This window comes from Calidris pugnax, unplaced genomic scaffold, assembly GCF_001431845.1.
Source record: "Calidris pugnax isolate Ruff unplaced genomic scaffold, ASM143184v1 scaffold44, whole genome shotgun sequence".
Taxonomy (NCBI): Eukaryota; Metazoa; Chordata; class Aves; order Charadriiformes; family Scolopacidae; genus Calidris; species Calidris pugnax.
This window is the reverse complement of record NW_015094506.1, coordinates 14,936,469-14,955,784: the sequence shown is the minus strand read 5'-3', so window position 1 is coordinate 14,955,784 and position 19,316 is coordinate 14,936,469.

Genomic DNA, 19,316 nt, shown 5'->3' with positions numbered 1-19,316 from the left:
GTGATATAATGAATATTTTATGATTTAGTTTGCATTTCTAGCTTATTACCAACAGTGTGAAAGCAATGATAACTGTTATTTGAATTCATGTCATTTTTGTAACCTTGCCTATTTGTTTGGCAGATGGCTTCTGTTTGCCAGTCTGATCTGTTGCATAATCCAACTGACAGGTCCAGTGTATTTCAGGTGTACGTTTGTGTTTATTACCTAAAATATGCGCTAAGTTTGTATAAAAATGTGAAGCTATTTTCTTAGCATCAGGTGGCAGTCTATGAAGTTGGAAAATCCTGTTGCCTTTGTAATTTTACTGTGATTATTAAGAGAGAGTGTGTGTATGTGTGTGAGAAGAAGACAGAATTGTGAAAATTCTTTTATGATTTGAAGAAATGAGCTCACTTTTGGAAATATCTTTCAAAATTTTTTTCTTAAAACTTAGGAACCTTCTTTGGTATCATTCATGGCTTATAAAGCATAGGTATGAAGAAATGCACTTAGTATTTGTGGGAATTTAGTATACCATTAAAATTGTAGGTTGATTTTCAATGGTGACATAACAATTTTAATGTACAATAAATGTACTTAACAGTGCTGTTATGCATTTCAGTTATTCTCAGCAGTCCACAAACTCCTCAGGTGTTTCATGTGCAGAAATTCAATTTGAAACATGATGATTTCTCTGCTTTATTCCCTGGTGATAATCATCAGACATGTAACTGAATGCAGATATATTTCAGAGATTTTTAAGATCCTGGGCCAAATATTGCTCTCATCTTAACAACTTACTTAAAATAGACACTTATGTTAAAGTCCAGGGACCCTGCAAACATGGGAGCTTTCAATGTGTAGCTGTTATAAATTCTGTACTAATATAAACAAATTTTCGATTTTGTTTTACTGCCAAGAAAAGTCATGCACGAAATTGACAACTATGTTTTAATGAAAAGTTGTTACACGAATACTTTCTATCTATGGCTGCTGATAGAGCTGTAATTTTTTATCTATTCCTCTTTACTAGTCTTGACCTTGGTTTATTATAACTTGTTACATTCCAACTCTTTATAAAACTGTTTATTTGGCCCTGCAACATGTCTGTTAATAATCAACTGCTGTTTTGCTCTTAATATGTTTCTGAATAATATGAAAATATGAGAAGAAAGACAAATAGCAGTCGTAATTATTTTCTAGTTTACAGGAAACAACCTGAAATTGTTACAGTAATTTTTACATGGGAAAATTTTGGAGAAGGATATTCACAAACTATGATATAAAATTCCCTCGGCTCTTGCTGCAATTTAATTTGGAAAGATAGACCTGATGTATCTCTTCTAAATGACCTCATGCCTTTTTGAATTTAATATAGAGGGAGAGATTAGCCTTACTAGGATAATGTTGGCCTTTATGAACAACACTTATAGAGATTAATAGGGATGAATGAGAAATAGAGGACTAATAAATGTGTAAGCTTCTTCAGAAAAGGTCTTAAGTAGGTCTTGTTTTTCTAAACTATTACAAAAACCTGTATGTCTAGCGAGGTCAATTCAATGGCAGATGCTCAGTTTCCCAAAATGAGGTCACAGGGATGATTTTGATCTCCAGGGCTTTTGAGTAATTCTCTGTGGTTTTCCATTAATTCAGTAGGGCAATTAAAATAATCCTGTGAAGTTAAATTTCAGTTCAGCTCCAATTTCCTTAGCATTCTCTGTCCTTTCCAAAACCTACCACTACTCTTCTTGCTACTTGACAGTAGCTTTTTGGATATTATCACACTGAATACTGACACTATTGAATCTATACATCAGGCCTTTGAAATGGACAGATTGAAATGTGACTGTTCTCAGGAGCCAATATAAGAGTTTGATACAAGAAAAACCCCACGTGGCTGATGTGGAGCCGATACTTGTGTGAAAACCCTTGGTGAATGGCAGAAACAGAGTGAAAGGGTACCCAACATTTTGCCCTGAATTTTGGTGGCAAAATCCACTGAAAATATGAGAAAACACCCGTAAACAGAACTAAGTACAAAGTCTCAAACAGATGATAATGAAGGCAAATAATGTTAATAACTGCTTTCAGATAAGGGATCAAGGAAAGCACTCTAAAGGAAATAAGATTAATTGTTTTATCTCAAGATTATCTGCAATCAGTTGTTGATAGAATCACAAAGGGTGTTTCAAAGCTGTGGTTTAATTAAGAGATAATCCAGAATTATCACTTTAATTATTTTGTAAAGGTCATTATGTCTTCAGTCTTTTTCAGAAATATAACCACAGTAAAGTAGGCTATTACAGCAGAAGAAAAAGAACATTTTACTTCAATGGATAAAACAACTCTGAGCAACTAATGCTATCGCATGTGAACAGCTGATGTTCTTCATTAGATAGACCATTTACAAACTAAGTTGTCACATTCTTGAAGAGACAAAAGTACAAGTAATTAAACTGGATGATTCTGGATTATTTTGCGTAATCCAGTGTTTAAGAATGGTCATTACTGTAGAATCAGTCTGCTCTTCAACAATCTCTAGACTAGGCAATTAGTCATCTTACCTCACATGTGTGATTGATGACCAGTTTTAAACAGGACTCATTTTCAATACTACTTCTTCTCCCTCTCCCCTTTTCCCCTGGCAGTTAATTTAAAGATTTTCAAATAAAGTAATCAGAATATCTTGCAAACCAATTATGATGAGATTTGCGCTTTTATTTTTCTTCCCAAATGTTGGCTTTCAGCATCTCTTGGAAAGTCCCAAAGCAGTTCTAATGTTTATTTGCCCGTTCTCTTCTTGACGTCTCTCAATATCACAACATATTTTTCTACTGAATATTAAAAAGCAACATTAATCACCCAACAGTAAGGAGAAGAGATTCAGCTGGTGTAAACAGGATCCATTGACTTCAACAGAGCTATGATAATTTATGACATAAGAAGATCATGCAGTAAATAGCTTATTAAATCTAAATGAAATGTATAGTTAATTGCACATGGCATATGATTTATAGCTCTGTTTGTTCTAGGAATTTCTTGACATGATATCATTACTATTTGGCAAAACATCTGAAATTCTTTGTTGGAAATTTGGTTTCATTTTAACCGTAGCTAGTGAATGTCTAAATAGAGTAAGTAGTAGTAGCAAATCTGTTTATTTTGTTGCTTAATCTGTGTTCAATATTAAGTATTTTTTGTATTATTATTTTAATGCTAGATAATAATGAAGTACAATTTATACAAAAGGGCTTTTAAATTTCTTCTTGGTTTAAATTTAGTTGAATGAACTGCTAATGCTCTGTTCACCTTGATGAACCCAGTCAATGCTAGAAGCCGGATTCCTCAGAAAACTGAGGCCAGTAGTAAGTAGAAACAATTGCTTTAACTCTAATTTGCTTGCGTAATTACTGAAGTTGTATTGCAACATATTCTGGACACTTGCAGTGTTATTTTAACTGGCCACCAATTTTCATTTTGCATCAGAACAATCATCTTAAACAGCCACACAAAAGTGGGACAGAAAGATTTAGCTTTCTAAAATCAAGCCTCTGGTACCAGGGTCTAAAATATAGTCATGAAAAGCAAATTGCTATTTGCAAAGAAAGAAACAACAGCCAGATTGTTTCTTCTTCGCTTACTGTGCACAGTGTGTGTTGGCACTACATTGCAGTAGCTCAGAAATCTCAAACTGTCAGGAAAAACAAACCATGCCCTACAGACAGAATAGAAGGGTGAAGAAAAAGCACAAAAAGGGAAACCGGGAATTCATCTTCATTTTACAAAAGCATGCTATATTTGCCAACAGCGTGGTGGAATCTACTTCTCATTGATGAGTTGCACATTCCCAGTTTGTCCTTTTTATGCCGCTATTCTCTCTTGTTTCCCTTAATGGGCAGAGAAACAAAAAAGAAGGCACATCATTCACATTGATGGTCCTTAATTGCATTCTAGTCTGTTTGTTTTAAAGGTTCTCTTTCATATTAGGAAAGAAAAAGGTATTCTCATTATCCAACAATCCAGCATTGTTGTCTTTTCTGCATGTTTTTAAGATGTTTTTATTTTACAGAATGTCTTCTTTGCTCTTATTTTTAATGAATTACCATTTCTTCATTAGACTACCTTGTTTTTTATTAAATTTCCAACAAAATTAATATTGTTCTGAATATGACCAATTTTGAGGTCTGAATCACGTAATGCACTGACTGACAGGTTTGCATCTCAGGATTATTCCATCACTTTATAAAGTCAGGCCAATTTTTCATTGCTGTGGGTTTTTCCTTACAAATTCTGTGCTTTGGATAAACTTGATTTTTTTTTTTCCTCTACACTTTTTGTCTACATATGATCTTTCATACCTGCAGCAATACCTAGGTCTAGCACAGGCCTAACTGAGTAGAAGAAAAATGATTGATGATTGCAATAGATTGCAGAACTCCATTTCATGTACCCAATCTCCATAAAAGATGCAGAGGAAGAGTCAAGTTCTTCAGTATGCCATCCAAAAAACTCAGTGTGGTTGCTGGGAAGCTGCCAAATTCCTGAAATGTGACACTGGGCAATGCAGAGAACAACCTACACCTGGAGCTTTCTGAATGAGCATCTGTTCCATGGTGCTACAGGGAAGTTCTTTCCTTTCTCATTTTTGAACTGCAGCCTGAAGTTTGGTCTTGTGTCCTTTCTTGCAAGGAGCTATGTTGTGCTCATGCTTTTGGGGTAAAGAAAGATGAGACCATGATGCTGGTGCCAAGCCTTTAAAATTTATTCATTTCTTGGGAGAGAACTGTGTGGGCTGGGGCAATACTGGGCACCCCTCAAGTGCAGACACTTAAGCAACATTGATCCAAAATGAAGTTGCCGAAGAAGTTTTTTTTGTTTTTCTTTTTTTTGAGCAGCAGTCTGGACCCTCACTTGAAATTTCATCTGCTTTTTTCTTTACAGTAATTTCAATGTTTTAAGTCAGCAACATGGATAATAAAAGACTCTGGCAAAACCAACAAAGTAACTTTTCCTATTGTATATTCAAGACTTACAGCCTGTCAACAGCTCTAATGCTTTTCTGCCTGGTGGGTCTCCCTCCCTACCTCCACAATGGGCTGTTGGAGCATCTGGACTGCTCTCCCGCATGTCCTTGGTGGTGCCAGGCTCAATGCCAGCAGTCTGCCATCATGCTTGGCACAACAGAGAATTGATATTTAGAGATTCAGGGGGCTTTAAAGTTCAGGTGAGGATGGACTCTGTCGTCTCCTATCTCTGCTGAGAACTATCCCTAAAACTCATTTAAGGACAAGTATGAATTTCTTCCAAAACAGTGCTGTAGGCCCAGAAAAATGTAATGTTTTCCAGAGGAGCACTGACAGAGGTTTTAAGTAAGCAAACAGAAGCACATGTACAAGCTGAAAATTTAAACAAAAGTGGTTGGATTTCTGTCTGCTAAACCATTTCCTCGGTTTGCTCTTCTGGCCAGTCACCACAGTCCCACGATCAATTAGTAAATCTGTGTGTTACAGGCAGTTTCTGTATACAATCTGTTTTGTAAGTATAACACACTCTATGTGAAATCGTTGGTTGTTGTTGACTGCAAAAGCTGATGGAAAAACCTATCAGAGACAAAAAAATATTACCATCTAACTTAAATTTTTTAACCCAGCTTGTTCTTGTATATATCTAATTATGTTTTCCATCCACCCTCTTTATGATCCATTAGTACTTGATTTAAAGCTTTTTGTTTCCATGGGATGAAAACAACTTTCCTTTGGGGCAAATCCCTCACATCACCTCCAGCTGGTTCCTTTTCTTTTCTCTCCCCATCTTGCTCTCAGGACAGCCACCTACTTAACCCCTTGTTTATTTATTTATTTTATTTGTAGATTTGGAGTACCAGGACCAGTGGGGATTCCCGCACGGTGGTGTGAGGAATCCTGGTTGGCAAGACCCTCCCCTGCTTACCCCCAAGCACAGAATGGGGAGCTATCAGCCAGAAAGGGGCAGCCCTTGGCTCTGCTATTGCCATGGTGTCCCTGAGCCTCATCAGTGAGACCTCCAAGAGCAGGGAATGCTCTTACGAGCTTTATGATAGACCAGTAATCAACTGTTCTCGCTTGCAGACAAAACGTCTTGCAATCCAGTTGCCTGTCTCGTTAAGTCTTGAATCCCTTACACTTGTGGCATCATTTAAATGAATTATTTTCTAGACTATCATCAAAGTGACACAGCTTCTGTGTTTTCTAAATCACCGTTTCACAGTATGTATACACGATTGATGAGAGCAAATGCAGGTAAAAACACTGAAGGTTTGCTGAAAGCTTCTATATGAACCACTCAATCATTTTGATCTAGATTGAGATCTGGAAAACAACAAACAGGCAACAAAGACCATCAAGAATATGCAAAAGCTTCGGCATGAGGAAAAACAAACTTAGAAGTCATCAGTCTGGAAAAGACAAACTTGATGGAGGGGAGGGGAAATAATACAGATTTATGGACTCCTCAGTAGCACGCAGGGGCTCAACTGATATTTCATTCTCTTTAGCGCAAGATAGAAGGGCAAATCAAATAAAACTGATGACAATAGGTTCAAAACAAGAGGACGTTTGCCAAGTATAATGTGGATGTTTGAAGTTTACTTGATGCTCAAGGAAGGACTGGCTAAGTTCAAAGGAAAAAATTATTGAGAGATACTGTGTACACATGAACGCCATCTAGATCAGTATGTCACCAACTTGAAAATGATTGGAGTTTGAGAGTGTTATTGGGAAGTATTAATTTCATTTGCTCTTATAATCGTCTTTAGATATTTATATATGGTTATTTTTGAGAGCAGGGTACCAGCCTGGCACTTCAATTTAATGTGGTATATTACTCTTATTTTATTATTTTTTATTATTTTTTTATTTATAGGATAAAATAAGAGAGACTACAGAGCTGGAGAATACAAAAAGACTCCTAAACATTGATTCACTATGAATTAATTAAAAAAAATAGACCCTTCCCTTAATAATTTCTGAATATTTGATGTGTTGTTGAGAATTTACAGTTTGCAATGATGAAAGCATCCAACACAGAAAATATAATTACCCTGCCTTCTTATAAAGTTCCAGATTCAGGAGACTAGTCTGACTGGACCATATGATTTCCGATGGCTTATACTTTTTACAGTTCACAGTAATGAGATTAAATGAGAAATAACTTCAGTGTCAGGAGCAAGTTGGAGTTTGAATAATGGCGGTGCTCAAGTAGAAAAAAAGCACCTGTCTGGTACAAAAAAAATGATATATGTCTGGCCCATGGAATGGCAACATTGCTAGAATTAAATGGAGAAGAGTGGTTTTATGATATTTCTATGTAACAGCTTATCCTTCTTTCCTCTTTTGTTCTTGAAATATATTTGAGTTTCCTCCTGTTGTTCATTGTCGTGTCTCTGCAGGACTGTGATAGAGTGCCACAACAATCTCCCTCCTGTTAACTGCCTGAACTAGATACACAATTTACATAGAAAATATGATGATTTATTTCCTGTACATGCTTTTAATCTACTGGTGTTTGAATGTGTAGTAAACAATACTCTGTGGTTGTTCCCCCTGCTGTAGCTATATTGATATAATTATATTTTCTTCCTTTACATTGTTTCTATGTACTTCTCACAAAAACTTTTCATTCTGAAGAATAACTACCAAAGATTTAGCACAAATGCAACTATTTGTCATAAACACAGCTAAACCACAAATGCATAAAAACTCAGATAAAAGTCAAATGTATTGATAGTATTGTAGTCTGCTTTCTTAGATAATAAATGTGCATTTTAATGAAAGTAAAATGATCAAAACAGTTAAGCTAATTGCTGAATGAGACAAGTCTTTCCAGAGAATCCTTGCCCAAAAACTTTAAAGTAATTAAATTGAATTCTGCTGGGTGCCTGACATGATTGTGGTTCACACTTAGGAACTAATACTCTGTGTATCACATAGGAATAAAGACAATGTTGACCTTATATATTTACGCATAAACTGTCAGCTCTGTTTTCACCAGAAATGTTGCACATTACTCGTCAGTGAATGTCAAAATTGGCACTGTTGGATGGGATGGCTGAGGTTTTTCCTAGAATGGAGGTAAGCAGAACTGGCAGTTAACGAGCAGATCCTGTTGACTCCTACAGCTTCTGAAGGGATGTTCACTGAATGAGTAACCATTCAATGAACAGGCATGTTTAAGGAGCAAAGCTAGTATAGATTAGCCCCAAATGGGCCCTTTATGCTTACTCCTACATCTTTAACTCAACTGCAGGCCAAAAAAAGCATTGCATAAATCCAGTTATTGTTTGAGGAGTAGAATGCGATGAAACAATACAGACGTTTAGGAAGTATTAACACTTGCAGTCTAAAAGAAGGAGGCCTGATTAGCTTCCCGTACTTGTCAGAAGGCTGTGAGGAAAGTCAGGTTCTAGCTGGGAATAAGGAGTTCTTAAGATGCTATGGTATTATTTGCTAAAGTGAGTGTAAGTCAATGTGCTGCTTTGTGATTACAGTTTTATCGCCACAAGCTAATTGTTAGGGCAAATGTCAGCATTTGTATGTCCAACTGAGCGTTAAAAATATGTACATGTAATTGGTACTTACAATTATTACAAGTGCAGAATTGTGCCCACAAAATTAAAGTTCCTCTAAAACACCTAGTTCAGCAAGAAATTTGTTATATGAAATAAAATAAAAAACTCCTAGCACATCTCAGATATTATCATAGAAGGCACCATTTAAGGATTCCTACTAGGTATTTAGTGGAGTAACACTTGACTATGGATGTCAGGGCCTGAATGGTGCAGTGGAATATGTTCCAATTTAAGAAAACATAAAAGCTACAGTCTTGTTACTTTTAAGATGAATGCTTGTTTCTTTCAATAGGAAGGACATCTTTGTCAGAGACATGGACAGTGGGATTGAGTGCACCCTTAGCAAGTTTTATGGTGACACCAAGCTGTGTGGCACAGTTGGCACGCTGGAAGGAAGGGATGCCATCCAGAGGGACCTGGGCAGCTTGAGAGGTGGCCCCATGCAAAACTCATGAAGTTCAACCAGGCCAAGTGCAAGGTCCTGCACCTGGGTCATGGCAACCCTAGGCACAAATACAGGTTAGGCGGAGAATGGGTTGAGATCAGCCCTGAGGAGAAAGATTTGGGGATGCTGGTGGATGAGAAGCTCAATATGAGCCGGCAAAGTGTGGTTGCAGTCCAGAAAGCCAACTGCATCCTGGGCTGCATCAAAAGAAGTGTTTGACCAGCAGGTCAAAGGAGGTGATTCTACGCCTCTACTCCACTATGGTGGGACACCACCTGGAGTACTGTGTCCAGCTCTGGAGTCCTCAGTGCAGGAAGGACGTAGACCTATTGGAGTCCAGAGGAGGGCCACAAAGATGATCAGAGGGCTGGAGCACCTCTCGTATGAAGGCAGGCTGAGAGAGTTGAGGTTGTTCAGCCTGGAGAAGAGAAGGCTCTGGGGGGACCTTAGAGCAGCCTTCCAGTCTCCAAGGAGAGATGGGGAGGGACTTTATCAGGGAGTGTAGTGACAGGATGAGGTATAATGGTTTTAAACTGAAAGAGGGGAGATTTAGATTTAGATATCAGGAAGAAATTCTTTACTGTGAGGGTGGCGAGACACTGGAACAGGTTGCCCAGAGAAGTTGTGGATGCCCCATTCCTGGAAGTGTTCAAAGCCTGTGTGTTCAAAGTTCAGGCTGGATGGGGCTTTGAGAAACTGGGTCTAGAGGGAGGTGTCCCTGACCATAGCAGGGGGGTTGGAACAAGATATTTAAGGTCCCTTCCAAGTTGAAACATTCTATGACTCTATGAAGAAAAATTATCTACATCTTTTTTCTTCTAATGGCTAGGCTTTTTTTAGTGTTGTCAAAAGTTTTGCATAATATTTTCTGACAAGTGGTATAATTCCAACAGCTATTGTGTTTACCCATGAGCAGGTACTCTGCTAGATTTGTGAATGACTACATAGATGTTGGTCAAAGGAAAAACTTTGAGAATTAATGCTTAGTCTGATTAATAATATTAGTCAAAAAAAACCCCAAACCCTCTGAAAAAAAAAAACAAATAACAATGTTTCTTTTTGTCAATTCAAAAATAAATTCTTTGGGCATTTACTTCAGAGCCAATGTTCACTTCAGAATGGTATTTCAACAGTAAATGACCCTATGTTTGTTTTAAAACCAATACTGAAAAGAAAAAGCTAGTGAACTTCCAGATCTGAAGGAGTGACCTCTTAGGTAAAATAGAGTCTTGCTAAATCCAAACCAATATGTTGTTTGCTTACAGCCCCGAGGCTTCCACATGTGACACTCAGGTCAATGTTCTCAGGCTGGAGCTGCCACTAATAGAGAGTTTGGGACAATACATTTTGGGACATCACTTAGGGATTAAAACTAGCAAATAATAGAGGTTGAAGAAAGTCACCCTTCTGAGAGAAGCTGGTCAGGAATCTTTGAGCAAAATCTTTCTCTCAAAAATGATAATTTGTCAAGACTAATATTTTCACTGGAATTGTATGTTTGAAGAAAAAAAATAAAATCTGTCTGGAGTTTCTTGTTAAGGAAAATTCTTGAATAGTCCAGTGGTTAGGCAGGATGTGGGAGACCTGGATAAAAATCCTTTCTTTTAGTCTTGTTCTTTGTAGTCCAAAGAAGATTTAATTATTTATGGAAAGCAGGACAGTTCAAACAAATGAATTAGAGTTGCTGAATTAAGACTGAGGACCAGAGCCTGGATTTCATACAAGGCAGTCTACAAACTATTTATAGATGAGGGGAAAAAAAGGGGGGTTTAGTGCAGATCAGGAATTTCTGAAATCTTTCCTTGCCCTTATTAGAAGCAAATCCAATTTGGTCTTTTTATCTGGCTGAGGTCCAGGTCTAAGTGGAACTGTGCTGGACTAAGCTCTGAGCTTTCAGTGTGGTATTACTTGAATGAAACCTTTTTACTGTGTCCAAAAGATCAGGTGTATCAGGGCAGAAAGGAGAACAGAATAACAGGCAAGAGAGTATCTCAGTCATTTATTTCAAAATTATTTTGCTTCACAGGTCACAAAGTACCATGGATGAGAAAGAGTTAAAAATACTTCTGTGAACTTTCAGTTGGGCAAGGAATATGTCTGTTAGTGTAGCCAGATGGTATTTCTTTTTTCCAATACTGTTGTAATTTATTTCAGCTTAAATCAATACTTCTCTGGGAAAATAAATTATCTATTTCCAGTATGGAAAGTTTATTTGTGCTGAGTAGAAAATAACATTTGTTTGTACTTTGAAGGCCACCTGTGGGAATTCTAAAGATATAATTCATATATTGTATTTATTATACTTTCTTCTACCTGAAAAAAAGAGAGAGACAGAGAGATTGCTGGGTGGGGGAGGAAGAGAGCGAGAGGGATGCAGGGAGAGAGAAAAAAGGAGAAATAGACTTTAATATATTGAAATGTGTGGAAAAATATCGAAAAGGACATTAAAAATATCAACAATCTTCACAGTTTCAGGTTAGTCTTAGAAGATTTAACAACAGCAGGAGGATGAGAAGATAAATGACTCAGGAAAATCATGGGAGAGAAAACGTTGGATTCAGCAGCTGCAGCTTTATAAGACCTGTAAGTAAATCCTTCTTTTACAGCCCTGGGGTTATGGTGGTGAAGTTTGCAATAATAATAGGAAAATCATTTTTGGTTTATTTTTAGAAGAAATAACTTGCAAAACGAGGATTAAATATATTTAGAAAAGATGTCTCTAGGAACCCTGGTAGGCAAGCCAAAAGAGAGCAGGAGTAGTAAAAATAATCCCACATGTTCATATCACACACCAGGAGAAAGGAAGGGGGCAGGTACATTCTTCCATGCCACTAAGATGACAGCGGTCATGTTCAGCTGCACACTGATCATCTTTCCTGGATGATCTTACAAGCTTGCCACAGAAATGCTGAGTAAATAACTGCAACTTTAGATTTTCACCCAGCGTAGAAAGCAGGTAGGCGTTTGATTGGAATTCTTCAGTCAATCCTCTATGCTACGATAAATGAACCACAAGTAAAGTCAAAGCACTGAAACACATCATTGTTTATGAGAATTTAGCAGTTAAGAGGAAAATTTTGATTCAATGGAAAGTGACCTAGCATGAAGCAGCCTGTGTAGACAACACAGCCTTAACCCCCCCTGCTTTGCCTCGACAGTCTTGGCCAAGGAGAAAAAGACAACATTTTTTCTTTATGAGTATAGGCTCTTTTACTGTACTGTGTGTTGATAATTTCTTGTCCACTGGTTACTTTATCACACTGCATTGGCCTGAGGAGTACTATGCAGGACCCTGACTGCTTTAATTTGTGTAATATGCACTGCTTTATTTGTATTGCAAGAATTAATGTTAACATAGTCAATATCATGACAATAGAAGTGCCACCAGCACTCTTCAATTTGCTTTACTGCAGGGCTTCTAGAGTTATATTTACCTGTGCCAAATAAATGACACTTCATCATATCACATATGAAAGACTTTTAATTTATCCACTTAAACGTTATTGCTTCTGTGCTGGGTGCAAGAATTTATTATTCCATCTAAGCGCTTGAAAAGCTCACGGAGTATGGTCTGGTCATTCATACCTTCAGAACCCCCTCTCTCCACATAGTCATGTATGGATTTTTTTTGCAGGGGAGAGGTTATTTCTATTGCTCACATTCAGAGTTCACATTACAGAAAGAATCTGAGTGAATGAGATTTGTTTGTGGATTTGTGTGCCATTAAAGGTATTTGAAGCTTGACGGTACCAGTGTGAATATTTCTAGAAAATCTGGTGAAAATTCAAATTCTGCTATGCATTCATTGTTTTAAAACCAGAACAGGTGCAGGAGGTACAATATATGCTCATATGCACAAAGATCTATATTTTGGACAAACAAAGCCATGATATGATAAGCATTTACTGTCAGTTTGGTCTACCAGACTTGACACTTAGAAAGTTTTTACATCAGCATTAAGATTTTTCTCGTTACTAATGTGAAATGTAACAATATGAATGTATTTATCTGCCACAATTTGTCATATAGAAACTGCTTTTCCTAAGTGTCTTTAGGTGTTAGAAACCAGTCAATATCAGGAGCTTTAGGTCTTCTCATCAGGCAGAAAGATCAATCTGAAGACATCATTGCCATAACCCTTTTCCCATGAATAAAATCAGGAATTTTTGTACTGCTTAATGTTGGTGATTAAGTAAAGAAATCATTCTCCATGGAATTGTGGAAGGGTAAAAGCCTGCTATAAGTCTCTCCATTTGTCAAAGTAGTGAGATTATCAGCTTCCTTCTGTTTACCACATGGGGATCTCAGTTCCCTATCTCTTTTGTTTGATATGTGCTTCAAGAGAGATACTGTTGGGGTTTTTTTGGAAAACACACAAGTGAAGGAAATTCTTTTCTGATCAAATCAAAGACAGTTGAGTGATTAGTGTACTGCTTCAGTGAAGCACTCTGTTTTTCAGTTCTTCTTATATCAGATATCAAACTTCACGGTTGTGACTCTTCCACAGAGCACAAGTTAATGCTCATTTCTTAGAGCTCCTTTGCTTCTGTTGCTATGTTGGAAAGGACTGATTCCTGTTCCAGAACAATATAAAGCAATGCTTTAAATGGACATCAGAACCATGTCTTTGCTGTGCCAGCTGCTGGGCCTGGTTGCTGCCAAGTCATCCTTCTCAGGCAATTTCAATAGTTTTCGTTTTGGAAAGCAGATTATGCTGAAAGCATAGTCTATTTATACTTCCCTGAAATGCATGAAGCAACCGATGTTTCCTTGTTTATTTTTGTGTGTGTTTACTCTGTCAAACTTGTCTGAAATCCTGATGATCTCTTATTTTACACATCACACACAATTCCAGTTTAATCATTTTCCAAGCAGAGATGTTTTCAGTGTTTTATGTGAAACAGAAAATGTCATTTGCCTTTCTACCTTTTTGTTTATTACTTAGTTCACCAGTGTGTGAACAACTAACTTACTTGTGCCTCACACCACATTTCTTGTGAATGCATATTTCTTTTTTGTTTAGCAGACTATCAGATATGGTGTTGATCTTCGTAATCTGGAGTTTTTTCAGGAAATCAGAGTTAATATAGTCATGCTATTTGCTTTGCCTATTTAGGAAGGTGATTAATGAATGTGACATTTACCCTGATTGTTATGCTCTTTGAAGATCTTAATAATGAACTTCATTTTTAGAGACTCCAGCTGGAACTAGCAGTATTAGGGAGCAAATTAAGTAGACTTCGGTTTTCCTGAGAGGTTTCTGAACCACAGAGTCCTGTTGCAACTGATGCTATCAAGGCCCCAAAGAAGTTACAAACATGCTTTAGAGCACACAAGCTCCCTGAGTACTGAGAACTATATGGCTGTTTTTTAACTCATTGAAGATGCTAATGTTCTGCCTCAAATTAAAGTCAAATTACTTGAAACATTCTAGGAAACCATTGGTGGAGTAGCTTCAGCACTTAAAATGTGGCTGAAATTAGCCAAGAACTTAATTTCTGAAGGCAAACAGACTAATCTGCCCCACAAAGATGCCTATTGTTTCATTTTTTAAAAACAGCAAGCCCTACCTGGAAAGAGTTTTCTCCAGAGGAATTTGACAGTAGACACTGTGATGTTGCTCTTGAGCCACTTTATCATTCAACAGAACTGGAAGCTGGATTATGGCAGAGTTACCATTATTTATATTATTGGTTAATACTGTAATTCTAGGAAGTCACAACGGTCTTTTTCAATAAATGTGCCTCGAGGTGTCCAGGCATGAGAAGTTTCACCTTTGAACAGGAATTATGTCCTGGTTTCCATTTAGTAAATGCATCACAGAAGCTGAAAGAGAAAAGGGTGCTTCTCCTGAACGTTCTGCCTTGACAGCCGTCTCATGTGTGGAAGCGAGACTAAGTCTGGTGCAACCTCTAAATCCCTGGTTTTGCAATATAATAAATCTCACTTTGGGACATCTAACACAGGATCAAACAAGAGCAACTCAAAATGCTGAAGTAGGATAAACTCCATCTGCTCGACCTAAATTTTTTCAAATTTTTGACAAATCAACTTTTATGTCAGTGGTGTTTTCTGTCTAATCCACTGTATTCTGGATGAAACACTGGCCAGAATATCCTCTGATTAGTTCTATGAAAATGTGACCTAGTATCCAGGTTTAATTTGTACTTTTGGGTATGTGCTCATGCTGCTGAGCCATGACTGTGGGTGTGGGTTACTTAGCCTGGTGCTGGAGATTCATTTCACGTTGTTGGAGCATTGCAAAGGATACTGGTGGGGGCATCTCTAAAATTGCCTATTTTAGTGAAAAAATGCCCTCAAATATCCATAGAAGTTTTAGAATCTCAAACTTCTTGTTCAGACTGTTTCCATGTTTTGAGAGTCATAAATGTGAGTTCCCCAAAATGATAAATACATGCAGGCTATTTCCAAGCAATATATTACCTACTTCACAAAAACAGAATTGAAATGAGCATCCCTAAAGCAAAAAGACACACAAGAACAGGAAGAATAAAAGCCTGAATTTTTGAAATTGATTTAATTTCTAATTTAAGTTAGGCAGCTCCTAAAAGTGCTTGTGTGTTGATAAAGGTGTGGGAAGTCTTTCAAACTATGGAGCTGGTGCAGAGCAGGGAGCTGCTAGTGATTTGTTGCTGCTGCTGATGTTTACCAAGAAAGCCTGCAGTACCTTTTAATATACTTTACAGACTGTAATTAAAATAATAAGACCTTTATGCATAAAAGACCTATTTTCCAATTGGTTTAGATATTAAAAAAAAAACCCTATGCTTTATTCTCTAAATTAGCCATGTTGTTGGGATTTTTTGTAGCCTCTTTTTTTTTTTTTCTGAAAATGAGCAAATGGAACTACCATAACTACCCATGCTTTGATGACTGCTTCTTCCAAAATTTGTTTATTATGACATCATCATTTTGGTTTTTCTTCTTATACATCTCTTTTTTTTCCTAGTCTGTTGTCTTCACTTACTTATCTTCTTCATCTGCCCAAGTAAATAAAATCTGGCTGCAGATTGCTACAACAGGATCCTACCTCTCTCGCCCAGTCACTTGAATGGTTTCTAAACTCTTCTCCACCTAAGAATTTGGCTTTTTTTGAGGGGTTTGGAGACAATGAAAAACCTACTGTATAAGCATTTTCAGTTTTACTATTTCAGCTGTTTTCATTACTTAAAATAAACAAAAAAGAAATATCAACTCAGATTGTTAAAATACACTAAAACATCTGTCAAGAATCAATGATATAATTTTTCCCATTTTATTTCTATTATCTTTTCCTATTAACAGGCAGTAAAACTGACAGACTGAATTTTAGCTGTAAACCAATAAATGACTGTAGATGAAGGTAGATCTTCGTTTCCAAGCATTTAGTATACGAGTGAGAATTTACAGATATCACGAATAAGATAGCACAGCAATGCTTATTCTGTTTACTCTATATATTTCGTTGCAAAAATACAAAGAAAGGTGAGACATGGAAAAACATAGAAATTAGGGGAATATAGCTTTAGAGTAACTATGGAAGTCTCACCACAGGGATAAATATCATCTTCACTTGTTTTAACTTGCGAGTCATGGTTCTTAGTGTAGTTAAAAAACATGGATTAGTAACTAAAACCGTTAAAAAGACATGAAATGTAGGCTCTAGACATGCGTAAAAGTAACAGTCAGTGCAAATGGATATAACAGAAGCTATTTTTTAAATCAGTGGCTTTTTCTGTTTTGGTTTGGGCTTTTTTCTCGGCAGAGAATCTTTTTCTTTGTTTTTATCTTCTCTTTAGTTGGTTTTGAGAAAGGATATAAAAGGGTATAAAAATGTCGTACAGCTGTAAAGTGACCAAATATATTTGGGGTAGAGGGAAGTTGCATGCATTATTAACTTTTAGACGCAAAAGCAAAAGTGGTCAAGGAATGTTTATCGTTCTGTAAAAGAAGATTAGTTATTGCAGTGTAAACAGTCTATACCCACTTGCAATTAAGAAAAGCTGCTTCTTTCAAGTTTTTCCTGGAATGTCATGTAGATGTATTAGGACACTTCTATTTTGATGACTTAATTCACCAGCTGGAAAATAATTTTATCAGTTTGTACGGTCCAAAAAATATTTTCCTGCTCAGGGACGGTAGAGTTTGTATAATAAGTAATATAACAGAGATATTGTCTAAGGCTATTAAACTGCTCAAATTGGTAAAGACTATACTTTCCCATGTAATGTGTTGTTTTGTTATAGCTATTTGCTATTTTTATAGATCATTGTGAAGAAGCTGTTGCTTAACTGAGAACTTTGTCACTAGCTAGTGTTTATGATTCCTCAAATCTATGCCAATGCTGCCAACAATGTCACAGTGCCAAGTGTCAAGTAAACAAAGATATGCAAAAGTATTTGGGTTTTCCTAATCATAAAAAGCAGATCTTTTAAGGGGAAAACAAAACCAAACAAAGGAAAACCACAAACTCAAAAATTTTAGGTGTATTTATATGGATAGAACTATTGCTATTTTTTTCGAAAGGAAAGCAGTCAAGGCCATGATATCTGTGAAAATCAACAAACTTTCTGTCCATGTTAAGCTGTCTTCAAGCATATTCAGGGGTAAGAATTTCAGGTGCTTCTTATTTACAACAGTTGTATAATCATCTGTGGAAGTCTCCTTAATGAGGCAGTCTTTTGTAAATATTACTAAGAAATTATAAGTTTTAGAGTAAAATCTGTGCCTACTGAGGATGTAAAATATTTCTATATCTCATTCTTGATGCTAAATGCAAACAGATGAAGATAGTTGGATTTCCTATGAAAAATATATTTAATTAGATCCAAGAAAAGTTTTTCTCAGCATTCTCATGTGTCTGAATGACAAAAACATTCCTTCCACAGTCTTAGAAAGGAGTTTAAAAGTAGAAGTAATATATCTTAAAGCTGGGTTTTGTTTTGGTTTTTTTTCCTTATAGGCTGTGTCCAGTATAGGTAAGACCGATCATCGTATGAAAAGTCTTTTTTCAGCGAGAACCCTTTGGGTATGTAACGAGTGGACATTGGAAGGATGTCTTGGAGGGACTTTATGATTTTTCCTAACTGGCACGAAGGAAAAAAAAAGAATGGATAAGATGGTGAGAAGTGGAATCAAGCCTTTTCTGCTGAATTTGACTGAAGATTACATGGCAGTTCTCACCTGGGGATAGACAGATAAACAACTGAGTAGACAGGAACACTGTGCTTTCGGAAGCCTTGCTTCAAAAGGAAATTATCATAAAAAAATTTAAAACTAATATACATAATACAAGAAACAGGGCTGGTACTTCCATTAGCATCTGCAATTTTCAGGAATACTTAACATTTTCCAAATTGTCCACAACATTGGACTTCCAGATGTGTATATTTTATTTTTCTTTACATCTCTAGTACCCTACAGTGGTTTTTTTTCATGTCCTGGCTTTCCTAACTACATCAGATGCATGTGAGGGCCAACAGTCTGCAGTCCTTGTGATCAGGCAGGAGTATCTCTCCAGGGGAAGTGGAGTCTTGTAAACTGCAGTGACCTGTCTGCTCAAAGAATGGATTTGGCAGAGTGCAGAGGGACGTTTTACAAAGCGCATGCAAAATGGTTAGATCTAATTGTACAGGCACTTCAAAAGTGTTCTTTTAAAAGCAGTGCTGTTTTATTTGTTTATGAGAAACGTGAACATTTATAGCTAAAGATTTAAGGTGGGGTTGGGTTTCTACTTCTTGCAATTACCATTTGAATACAGAAGAGCTATTAGTTTCTCTGAGTTCTGCTATGTAAGCACTGGCTGTGGTCTGATAAATATAACCTCTTAACTGTTTGATATTGAAATCAGGGGATTTAGTCTCTGAATTAGCAATTTATATTCTGTGTGGCTGCTACAGTAGTTGCTGCATTTAAATTATTTATGCAAAGAAAGAGTACTGTTGTGTTCTTTATTACAAATCATACCGACCACATGCTCAACAAGGGTACAGTTTTCCCTCTGAAATTCTGCCCCATTTTCAAGAGTGCATCTTTATCTTGTCACTGGCTGCGTACTGTGATGAAGATGAATTAAGATCACACAGGACTGCACCTTTCATTGACTCTGGAAACAGTATCAACTTTGTGCAGAGATAGGAGTGTCTACCAGCAGAAGAGAATTTCCCTTCAGTCAGTCATTAGTACTTCTTGTAGACCATAGATCCAAATCCTTCAGTGAATGAAACCAAGTTCAAAGCATGATGTGTGGCTGGCAATACAAATCTGCTTTTAAGAGGAAGAGAA